Here is a 12,428-nt window from a genome sequence, read left to right as displayed (position 1 = left end):
TGGACACCACTGATGGGGACTTGTTTATCTTCCTGGCCCTGTCAGCAATTGAGGAATTCGTCATTTTCTTGAAGTCAGACTTCAGGCGGTAAACAGACATGAAGGGTTCCCTGCCTTCCCATGGAGAGTGTCTGAGGTTCTTCCCTGATCTTCAACTGCATGGAAACATTGCAAATCGTCTTTCTTGATACCCCAGTGTTCCCTCAGGTACAATCCCGTGCGAAGGAGAGCTGCAATCTCAATCCTCTTCTTGTACTGTGCGATCATGGTGCCAACTAGAACAATATTTTTCTTAGTAATCGACACCTAGTTTGTGTGTTCTGCAACACTGTTTATCAGAACATTGTAAAAAAATGAATGTTAACCTCTCAAAATTTGCCCATCAGAAATGAGTATATAATGTAACAACTCCTCCTAGTAATTGAGGAATTAAGAAACAAAAAGCCTTCTCAACTATTGCGTAGGAGGTGTCAGCTGATTGGCACGACCTACATTGACGAAAATATTTGAAAGACCTTGTTTGTCAGTATTTATGTACGAAAATTTACTTATATCTATTTGAGTATCATTATGCCATTATGATTTGTTTCATTTGGTTCAATAATTGCAAGGGTAATACGATTTAATGTTCACTGAATTTCTTTTGCAAACCCTCCTTCTAAATCATTCATACCATTACTCTGATGGAAATCTAGGTAGACCCATAAATATTTGATTATCTTGTGATCATAATAAAATGTTGCAGGCTACAGTGGTGCATAACAATGGGGACCATTGCGGAATTTTAATGGTTATGCATTTAAAAAAATTCCATTTTCATTAAAAAAGTTTAAATGTACTAAATTTGCTCAAATTTTTTCCCCACTTATAAAAAATATAAATAATTTCCTTCAAAAAAAAAAAAAAAAAAAAGGAAAGAAAAAAAAAAAAGAAAAATGTCAAATTTGGTATATTATAAGAAATAAATAAAATTTCCATGAGATTGAATCCCCCATATCTTTGTTGTAGAGCTTGACACTTGTAGGACAATCAATGAACTTACTTTGTCACTCTTATCATCTTTGAGATTATCATCAAAGTGAAGATTTCAAAGCATCATTTATAACGACGTGAATGTTTGCTTCAGGAGTCAATAAAGCATGTTATGCATTCGTTTCTGTGGTACCTCTTCATCATCTATAAATTAAGTATAAAATACATTTAATAAATTGTCAATGTCCTCTTTTTCAGCCTGTCTACTTTATCTAAAATGCTATAAATTTGATTACTAATAGTGCTGCAAAAAAGGTTAAAATTTCTTATTCTTTGTTTTCATTCCAATATCTAGTTTATGAACAACTCTACCTTCAATAATAAAATATTCATAAAAAATAAATATGTATAAATAATTGTTGGAAGTTTTTTTACATGTTTAACATGCTAATCTGTGTATTAATAAAGTGTACATAATTTTTAAATCTGATAAAAAAAAAAAAAAAGAAACATTACATTTCAAGCCTGGAGGGACACCACTGTCCTAAAATTTTAAACTACCATAACTTATGCATTTTTCATCAACAGAGTAAAAATTTTCAACAGTTATTTCTTACATAAATATTATGCAAATATTACATAAGCAATAAAAAATTTAAACTATCAATACATGAAAAGCATATGATATGTAATACGTTATTTTAACGAATTCCAAAAAATGAAATAGTTTAAAGACTTAAAGAGCACGAGATAAAGTCCAATAATAGAATATTTTTAATAAATTTTGGAGATCTATTATTACATCTTTAATTTTTAAAATATCTTTATCATGAAAATAATGACAAAGGAATCAAGATATGGGACAAAAATATGCCTTAAAACAGGCCCTGGGTATGCCTCACAGATATTGTTACTTATTTAATTAATGATCCCCGAAGAACTAGTTGGAAGCAAGGCCGAATATGGAGAAAAAGAAGACAGCTAAAGTATTAGCGAATTAATCATCCAAACAGAGAGTTAAATTTCTGTTTCCTTTCGGATATTGTTTTAGCCCAAAATATTTAATCAATTCCATTAATTTTTAATTTAGGTAGCCTTCATTTATTAATTATTACATTTTAGCACGACATTTAATATTACATAGAATACCTGTAGAAATCGCATTTTAACAATATAAATAGACATTTTAGTTTAAAATTAGATTTCCAGAGACAGACAAATTTTTTATTTCCTTTTTTTTTATGTCTCAATTTCAAACAATTTATAACATTATGAAGTATTCACTTAACAATTTTGGAAACAAAAATAAAATTGAAAAGAGTCCATAATAAAACACAGAAGAATGTCACATTATCAAAAATATTTAAAAAATGGACACAAATACTAAGAAAACGTTAAAAGTAATAATAAAAATTACAGTAATACAAATTTTCACAGCTATAACTTATCCGAGGGACGTTGAAGCTTTCTGAGAATGTTTTATATTTTTCTGGTGACGTTCTGATTCAGAGGGTATGAAGCTCACTATATTAGAGGTGAGGTCCCATAACTTTCCATAAACTCTCAGTATTTTAATACTTTAAGCAGCATATATTGCTTTTGTATCTATTAATATGCCTGGAAATTCTTCTACTCTGATTGGCGTATCAAAGAGAGTTTTTTGGCAATAAATGCCTTGGAATGTTAAAGCCCATAGTTTTTGGAGGCGAATTCTTTCTCAAAGAAAATCTATAAGGAGTAATAGACGATAGATAACTTTACTCTGCATTTATGAGACCCTTTATATTTAGAGATACAAATAGTCTAAGTACTTCCAGACGAGGTTATTCTTGAATGCGTGGTTGCGTGGATACATCTTCCCACAGTCTTAAAAAGGTTGATAAAAGAAAATAAATCCTACCAAGATCTGTAAATGAGCCGTAAATTTATGACCGTCCAGTCGAGCGTGACCCTAAAAAAGGTTTGTTCTTGTTGGATCCCGCACAATTTGACAATCGCTCAAAAGAAGACTCGTGTCGATAGGTGCAAAGAAATGTTGAAAAAATACGATGGCGGTGCTTCAAAAGACGTTTATAAGATCGTGATGGATCGATCACAGATCTATGCGTATGAGTCCGAAACAAAACAACAATCGACCATGTGGGTCTTCGAAGACGAGCCAAATCCAACGAAAGTTGTTTGTGGAAGAAGCACTTCGAAGCAAATGGTCGCCTTGTTCTTCGGCAAAACTGATGATGTGGCGACTGTTCCACTTGAACATCGTAGGACGGGAAAAATTCTGAGTGGTACATCTCAATTTGTTTGCCTGAAGTCTTTGGAAAAAAAATTGAAAAACAAACAAGAGAAGACGAATCATTGTTCACCATGCCAATGCGAACTCTCACACATCGGCTCAAACCAGCACCTTTTTCACCGGCCGAAACGTCGAATTGATGAGTCATCCGTTGTCCAGACCTGACTTGGCACCCAAATGACTTCTTTGTATTCTCGTATATCAACAAAAAAATGTGTGGTCAACGATTCTCGTCATTAGAAGATGCTGATGTAGCGTTTAAAAACCATTTTTAGAAGTGTCTCAATCAGAGTGGAACAAGAGCTTCGACAATTTGTTTGAGCGCATGCAAAAGTGTATAAATCATGCTGGAGAATACATTGAATAACAATAAAAACTTTTTGATGATAAATATTCGCCTTTTTCATTATTAGACTAGAAATATATATAGAACAGCCTACGTATCACACAAATGTATAAGTTGGGTGATAAAAATGGCGCAGAAAACACGAGCAATATATCCAGCAGAGAATGTTACAATTAGCTGTTCTCGCTTTGAACATTAACTTCTTGGTTTTGGGGTGACATACTCATAAAAAGCCTCAACTGCAACACTTAAAATTTGGTGTCTGGAACTTATCTACCCCATAGATGTTCTAGAGATCTATAGAAATCGGTTACTCCTTCCGAGTTCAAGATCTTGGGGAATGCGCCATGAAGATTTGTAGGGGAAGTACCAACTGCGGATGTTTGAATCCTGACCTTGCAAGGTTCCATTTCACCTAAAGCAATATCAGCAAGAAAGCCTGCCTTGGCAGAAAATATTAAATAGAGAGAAGTGAGGTAAAGGTAAGTATTTTTATCTCCCATAATTCAAGAGTAAACATTCTTAAAGACTTCCTAGAAACCAAACTTGTTTAAGCCTTGAACCCAACCTAATTGAGAACACCAGTACTACCTTTTTTATAGGTAAGTTTGAAACCTTTTCCAAGGTTCACTTGAAGACAGCATTTTACTAAATACAAAAGCGTTACCAATGTGTGTCTAATACTACAAGACAAGATACCCCCCAAAACACAGAGAACTTAACATTTCGATGAACCAAACTCACAATAGTGCTGCTCAGCATTTGAAATAGTAGCTAAATTTCTCTTGCAAACTATTAGAGCATGTACAGTAAAAATTCTAAAATATTGTCCTTTAAATGTATACAGAACCGGGGGCGTTGCTAGCTTTCATCTTTTATAACTATTAATATTTTTTTGATGTAGGGGGTGGGGGGGGCTTATCCCCGAAATTTATAACCAACACATTCATATAATTACTTATATAAATAGGTTTATTATATAACTATTCTAGAAGAGTGTGCCCACGTTGCATTGCTGAATTGAAGGGAATAGAAACAAAAAATTAAGAAACTTGCAATTTTAAGGGGAAAATTTGTCAAATGCTCAAATCTAGGACTATAAAACTAATTTTTTAATATGGAAGGCTTGAGTTGTATCCAGTCTTTGAAAAACATTCCTTATTCCCAATTCTCTACAAAACCATCTTAACCAATATTATATACCTCAGTAAACCAATAAATTTAGTTTCGTAAAAAATTAAATTCCTGTTTTCTGGTTAACATTTATTCCCGAATAATATTGATATTTCTTTTGACGATTATAAAAAAACTAACTTTCGTAAACTCTAAGGCATTTCAGGACATTTTTGGCTTGTTACAAGCCATTTTAATTAAAAAAAAAAAAATGGAATTGATCATTGGTGATTTTAAGAGCTCAATGATTTTTTGTTTCCCTGTTTGATCAAAAATATCATAGCAAAATTTAAGTGATAGTTGTTAAACAAAAAGGAGTGGAATCGTTATCACTGATAAAAAAGGGAAACTGAAAATCATTCAGCACAACTTAGACGCCTTAAATCGGGGTTCTGAAAATTATTGGAGGCACTGAACAAAATTAAAAGAAACTTGTTCTTCAATTCATTTTGAATGGAAATAACATTTGTGTACATATAAAGCAAATTAAATTATTATTTCACTATGATTTTCCACTATACAATAATACTTTATGTTTATATTGTATATTTGATCTAATACACAATATGTAATTTTGTTTGTCCAATATTTTTGACTAACGTCAAGGAAATTTATAAGTGGATAGGTAAGTAAAGCTACTCATTTTCTTCAAAGTAGCTCAGCAACGACTATTTTATTTTACGAAGGAGATTAATCTTTTGAAAATAATAATAAAAAAAAGTTTTACATACATATGCAAATAAATAGTTTTTTTTTTGCTTATATACACAAACAAAACATTTTTTTTAGGAATAATGCAAAGTTAACTTACTTTTTATGTAGTTAAAACAGGAGTCGATATTTTTTTTTTTGTTTGCATATTTTTTGAAGTTTTTATTACACTCTTGAATATATGATATATAATGGCAAGGAAGAAGAGTGACTTGCCTTTTTTTCTCCTTAGTAACTACTTATAGGTTGTATGTTATTATGAAGGTATAAGTCTATTATGATTATAAGAACCCTTCATGAAGTCAACATATTTTTCAAAGACAATGACCTCAATACAAGGGTTTTTAGGAACAAGGAAAAATTGCGTTAAATGAAATCCTTGTTGTATGGGGACTTTTTTTAGTACTGAAACCCGTAAAATGGTATAAATTATTTTTAAAGTCCACTTTTGACGAATTTTTCACATCTTATTCATCATAAATTACTTGAATGACATTTGAGAATGTATTTACCATTCAATTATAAGGAGGAAGCTCACAGAATCTGCGACGAGCTCTTAAAAATATTGGACCTGTCCATCACGTGTAATAAGAGAATCATGGGTTCAATTGAATTAATTTTTTTTGAATACATTTAAAAATCCATAGCTATTCACAAAAAATCAAAAATTTAATTCGAAGATTACATTTTTTTCAAAAAAAAATTTAAAAAATCAATAACTAATAACAGAAAATTAAATTTTTAATATAAAAAAAATTTAAAAAATTGTGTTTCAAATAGTAAATTTTTTGGAAGAAATTTTATAAAGGAAAATTTAAGTATCATATTTTTGTAAAATAATTTAGACATTCACAGCTATTTACAAACAACTGAATTTTTGAAAAAAATTTCTAATAATAAATTTCAAATTGAATTTGAAAAATTAAATATTTTCATTTCAATAAAGAAAATATTTCGAAAAAAATATAGAAATTCAGTTATGCAGAAAAAATTAAATTTTTTGAAAAAAAATTTCAAATTTTTTTTTAATTTCAAAAATCTATAGATATTTTCAAAAAAAATTAAAAATCGGTATGAATTTACCCGTATGACGAAAAATTTTCAAGTAAAAAACAAAATTCATTTTTATATTTAAAGTTTAATTTTTGTAATTTTTTTCAATTAACCATATTAACCGTCTGTTTCTTTTATTTTTAGATACCAGCAGGATAAATATAATTCGTAATTTGGAATCATATGTTAGATCGTCCTTTTTTTCAGTTGGCAAAGGGAAAAACAACTTTACTTTTATAAAGCTACTGTTAGCATTATTTAACTTCTTAGGAGTGAGCTTCCTTTCCTACAACATTCAATTATATTCAAAACCTGTGTGTGCTCATAAAATACGGAGAGTAATCTTGAAGATTTGTTAGAGAGTTATGATTTTAAGTCCTTGTGGGACTACGAGTAGAATTGAGGATCGACATCGGAACATTTAATTTCAATGTCCATGTTGATTTCCTTCTTCCCCTCCTCCCTCGTTACAGCTGATTAGTGTTGATTTAATGAAACGTAATGTCAGCCATGCTATTTTTGTTTTAATTTCTTTTCTTCAACATACCCGAAAGACCCCACAATAGCATTACTAAGCAATGCATACATATGTAACAACTCACTAAAGCAACAAAAATTTTATATATATCTATAATATCCAATTAACCTCAGCACCCCAGGGAATTACTCGTGTTAGGATTATAAATTCATCTATGTATTTTATATATTATTTTTATAGCTTGCTATTGATTCCAAATTTAATTAGCTACGGAAATATAATTTTTTCTTTTTTAATAACAATCTATATTTCACAAAAGACTTTCCCATATTCGGATTAGAATTTAAAAGAAATATATTTTTCAAGTTACAGACCTCTCACGCCCGGTATGTTGCCTTAAACTATTTTACCTTAAAGGTTGTGATGGGACGATTAGTCGGAATCGGAATTGGGAGTTGGAGGAGTGAACAGCTGTGGATTTTGAATTTTTTTTTAGAATAGCTATGGCTTTTTTAAATTTTTCCACAACTTTTTTTTTTTTGAATAGTTGTAGATTTTTGAAAAAAAATGTATATCAAATTGTATATTTGAAATTTAATTTTCCCATTTTTTTCCAAAAATGAAGGTCTACTCATCTTAAAGGATATTGGCATAGCTTTTTGCTTTGACACGTATTTTGCATCAGTCTATCAAACTGAATTAAATCAAGTGCATGAGGATTGATACGATTCCTGGGACCCGATCCCTCTCTGAATGTTAATTTTCTACTGGAGAAGTTTGTAGTGTAATTGTAAATATCTGTTGATCTTTCTCCACTGAATCAGACAGACACAACAACTCATTATTACTTTATTGTGTTAGTTCTTTTTCTTCCTTATAACTATAGTTGATAATATTGTAGAGAAAAACGCGTGCAAGGAGAAGGGGGAAAAAAGACATATGGTATCATTGTTTAAAATACTAATGTGATTATCATCTGCCTGCTTTATTATGATTTTTGAGGGTATAACGAATGTATTTATTAGCAAAATGTTTAATGAAGATATACTACGTATAATTGACTTCGACGTTTTTTATCCGTTACAGTAGATTTGAAAAGTCAGGCTCCATGAAATTGTAATTCATTATGAACCTTATTCTCAGAATAATAGCTAATGAAACGACAAAGTAGAGTATTTGAAATATAATTAAACAATTAAAATCATATAACTATTAATAATAATAAATTATAAATACAGAATATTGAAATAATAGATTGATCCAGATAATTTTTTCTTGTTCTAACATTGGAATTCAGTTAAATATGTAATAACTTTAGGTTGCAATACACAAGCGAGACGTGGAGTTTAATCAAAAAGATAATCACCCCTCTTCTTCATGTGGAAGTTGCTATATCCAATTGTGCACAGGATAGATATATCTCTACCGATGAGATCTAACTAATTATTAATAATAAAGTAAATGTCAAAATCATAAAATTAGACAATAAATATACTAATAAAAAAATGTTACAAATAAATTCATCGTAAAGATTTAGAGCAAAAGCTAATTATGTAGTAATGTCCGGCGATATTACTCCCTATTAAGAGCATCAAAAAAGATTTTCCCCCGTTATTTAGGTATGCTTATATAACAACATACTATTATCATGAAGGATATACACAATTGTTATTTATAATGCAACACCCAATGTAACTACCCTCGTTGTTGTGACCATTTAAACAGTTGTTTTTGCCTTTTATGAGTTTTCTGAACACCATTTCTTGGAGCCCATCAACCATAGCTAAGCCTTAAGTGATAAAAAAGTAATATTTATTGACTATGTAATATTGGAAAACCTAATTATCATACCCAAGTCTTAAAGCGAAGTAAGTAGTCTCAGACAAACTAGTTGCAAACCATCCAAAGCTACTACCCCCGTTGTTGTGACCATTTAAGCAGTTGTTTTTGCCCTTTACTGAGTTGTGTATCATAATACTTGATATGTTTAGCTAAAATAGAACCATATTTTATGGTTAGATTTAAAAAAAATTGAATACTTACTGTGAGATAGTACAAAATTCAGAGTTCCATTTCGATATTCGTAAATACTTTTTACTGATAACTTGATCGTCATTTGGTGTGGATGACTCAAAACATTTTTATATGTATTTCTATAAATGACATCAGTAACAACATCCTCCATTAATTTAATGATGGTTCCTTGGGAAGGGATATGTTTACCCTTGTATTTCTCCATAAATTTTTGAACGTAGATGATTAGCAATGGATAAGGTTATATTACATGCAATAAGCATCGTTGTGAGATCAAAGTTAAAGTCTGACTTGATGTATTCATCGTTAAATTGATTTTATAGATGAATATCCATACTCTTGATATGAGATGAGGATAATGAGTGGCGTGTAATTCTAGACAGGGGACTAAAGGCACATTTATATCGACAAATCCGACAAACCATCTGTTTCTCATCCGGTAAGTATTTTCCAAATTCCTAGGCCTCCATTTTCAGAAATCCAGACAGAAGGCGACGTTATTTTAGGCATTTTATTCAGTTCTCTATCGACTATCCCCATCTAATATTATTATATTAATATTGAATAATAAAGGCGGGAATGATAACGTTCATGATTGATAGAAGAAGATGTATATTATTTAATCAATGATGCCATAAGTATTTCTTCTTTTCTCCTCGCACGCTTTTCTATTCTTACCAAAATTATCACCCTTAGTTATAACATTACATATTTTTCAAAATTTATATATTCATATCTTAAATGCATTACTTTTACAAAAAATAATTATTATTTTATTTTATAAACTCTAAATATAAGTTGACTTCTGTATTTTTTGATTATTACTGCTGGTAGAAATAAAAATAAATAGGTTTTAGAAAAAATAGTCATAAATGGTTTGTAAAGAAAATAGTTTACAGCAAAATTATCTATTGTCAGTTTCCTAGAAGGACCAGTGCAAGAGGGTGGGTGACACCCCTTTATTGACTATTGTAGTTGTAAAAAGTAAGATATCAAGGACATTTTATGGAACTACTTCAAAAAAATATGAAGACATTTTCACAAAATGAAATATTTTTTTAATTTTTAGAAATGGCTAAATAATTAAAAAAATTCCTTATCAAAAAAAAAAAGAAGTTTTTATTCCCCATATTTCCTTTTCTAAAATAAAGTTATCTCATATTAGAGTCTTAAAAAATGAGACATCAGTAGGGAAACTTTATGGAATATGATAAGAAAAAAATGAGAAAAATAATTACTTTGTATAAAATTTATTAATCAAGAAAGGACCTTCATTCTTTTACAAGGCCCATTTCATATCTTATTTTCTTAAAATAATCATCTCATATTTAAGTCGGAGAAAATGGGATATCAGCAAAAAAATATTTACAACCCTAGCAAAATAAAAATTTAGCACTGGCCCTGGGTCCAAAAAATAACTTTTTTTTTTAAATTTGCAAAAAATATTGGTCTCAAGTGACTATTAAATCCTTGAATGTATTTTGTTGCATTTTTTCATACAATTCTAGCAAGTGGTTACCCGGTGTTGCTCGGCCCAAGGAGCGAGCGGAAAATCACATTCACCATGGTCCATAGACAAAATTATTTCTTCTTAATGTTAAAATCCCTTTGATATAGGTCAACATTATAATATATGTATAATTAGGAATGAAAAAAAAAAGATTTTTTAAACTTCAAACAACATACCAACATAGATCCATCAAAAAAATTGTTTAAATCGGAAGTCCATCTTTGATATTTGTAAAATCGAAATTTGCAAAAGAAGACGAAAATAGTAAATAGCATTTATTGGAATTGTATAGAGGAACGCTAACCTACCAAGAAGTAAGTTTTTGCGTAATTTGCAAAAATAATAAACTTATGGAGAATAATGTCGTCGAAAGAATAACCCTCGATAACTGGTTCATTTTTGAAAATATTGCAAAATTATGTAATCAATTATTCTGAAAATTGTAAATACTAAATAGTATAATGTTAAGGCTTATAATTTATTGTTCAAAATCCATCATTTTAGGCTATTTCTTCTTATAAATTATAAATTGACGTTAATTGAAAAAATCAGAAAAAAATTGTAAAACTATTCAAAAAATGACAGATTTTTTTTATGAGTCAAATTATAAGCAAACGAATCTCCAGACAAATTTCTATAAATTTAATTTTATCTACGAATTCAATATTCCATTGAAAAACCAGTTTTTTGCACCTTAACAAAAAAAAAAACTGGAATTTTTGAGACGCCAGTCACTGTTTAACTTATAACTTAACGCCCTATCTATTCTCCTTGACCTCCGAAAAATAGTTTAAATGACACCCCCTAATTGGCTCCCCGTCATAGCCTGAAAAGGCTCATAAGAGGCACCCATGCAAAATTTTAAAACTCTATTTGATATACAGGGTGGACAAGCCAAATATGTAAGCTGTCTGATTAAATAATAGTTTTTTAGTATCTCAACGTCCAAGCATGGAAAAGTCAGGACACTCGGCAAAGGAGATAATTTCCTACTTCACATATAAAAATACCATGGATCGAAATTTCCGTTTCTAAACTAAAAAGTGGTACAAAAATGTGTTCTACCACTATTTACAAGTTATTTAACAATAGGACCCAAAATTCATTTTTTTTCTTCAAATTTAAACAACTTTTACTACGGCAAATATTCCCTGGCACGTCTCAAACTTAAACCAAAGTCAGTTGGTTCCTTGCCTCTATCATAGAATATTTTTTAACTGCAAGAAGAAAACTATGAATCAAAAAACGGAACCGTCTAATGTACATTGTACATACATAAAATAAAATAGTGATTTACCTCGTTAAACATCAAGCTTGTATTTGTTTGCATCTATAAATCATGGTCTTAGATCCTGTGATACTTTTTTTTATGAACGTTATACACATTATGCGCAATAGGAACTCTTATAATTAATCTAATTTATCATTATTCTAATGTCACAAAAGTTTTAATGGAAAATTAAATCATAAATTTTTATATTCCTCACACGCATGCCTTAAAAAAAGTTTGCTCTTTTAAAACATGGATTATCTGTAGGGGACTATGGAAATGATTAAAACTATGAATTTAATATACGAGTATGAATAAAGGTGTAAAAAATATGATCTAAAACGCTCAGTTGCCACATTCTTCTAATAAAAAAAATCTAGACTAGACAGATATTAAATTTAAATTAAATCAAATAACAATGTAAAGAAATCAAAGCTAGGAATACAAAGTAAGAAAAATTCCATCTGATGAACTGTTTTTCTTTACCTACATTAGTAATTTGTGAAAACAGATGGAGCAACAGTTTGGTATGCACCAACAGTGTCAATGTCTCCGATGACTAAAACATTTCTTAGTACACCATTACTT

The 12,428-nt window shown here is 29.9% G+C and overlaps 1 long non-coding RNA gene and 1 pseudogene across 1 annotated transcript; both read right to left on the bottom strand.

Annotated features, from left to right (window-relative positions):
• Window positions 1-3,701: 3,701 nt before the first annotated feature.
• LOC121128841 (phosphate carrier protein, mitochondrial-like) lies at window positions 3,702-7,117 on the bottom strand (annotated as a pseudogene).
• Window positions 7,118-8,269: 1,152 nt separating this feature from the next.
• LOC139907269 (uncharacterized) lies at window positions 8,270-10,070 on the bottom strand. The gene is made up of 3 exons (XR_011783741.1): window positions 9,070-10,070; window positions 8,878-9,017; window positions 8,270-8,815 (listed from the first exon to the last, which is right to left on the bottom strand). It is a non-coding gene; the product is annotated as an uncharacterized lncRNA (long non-coding RNA).
• Between the last annotated feature and the right edge of the window lie 2,358 nt (window positions 10,071-12,428).

This window comes from Lepeophtheirus salmonis, chromosome 14 (assembly GCF_016086655.4).
Source record: "Lepeophtheirus salmonis chromosome 14, UVic_Lsal_1.4, whole genome shotgun sequence".
Lineage (NCBI taxonomy): Eukaryota > Metazoa > Arthropoda > Copepoda > Siphonostomatoida > Caligidae > Lepeophtheirus > Lepeophtheirus salmonis.
This window is presented reverse-complemented; position numbering and strand designations above follow the sequence as displayed.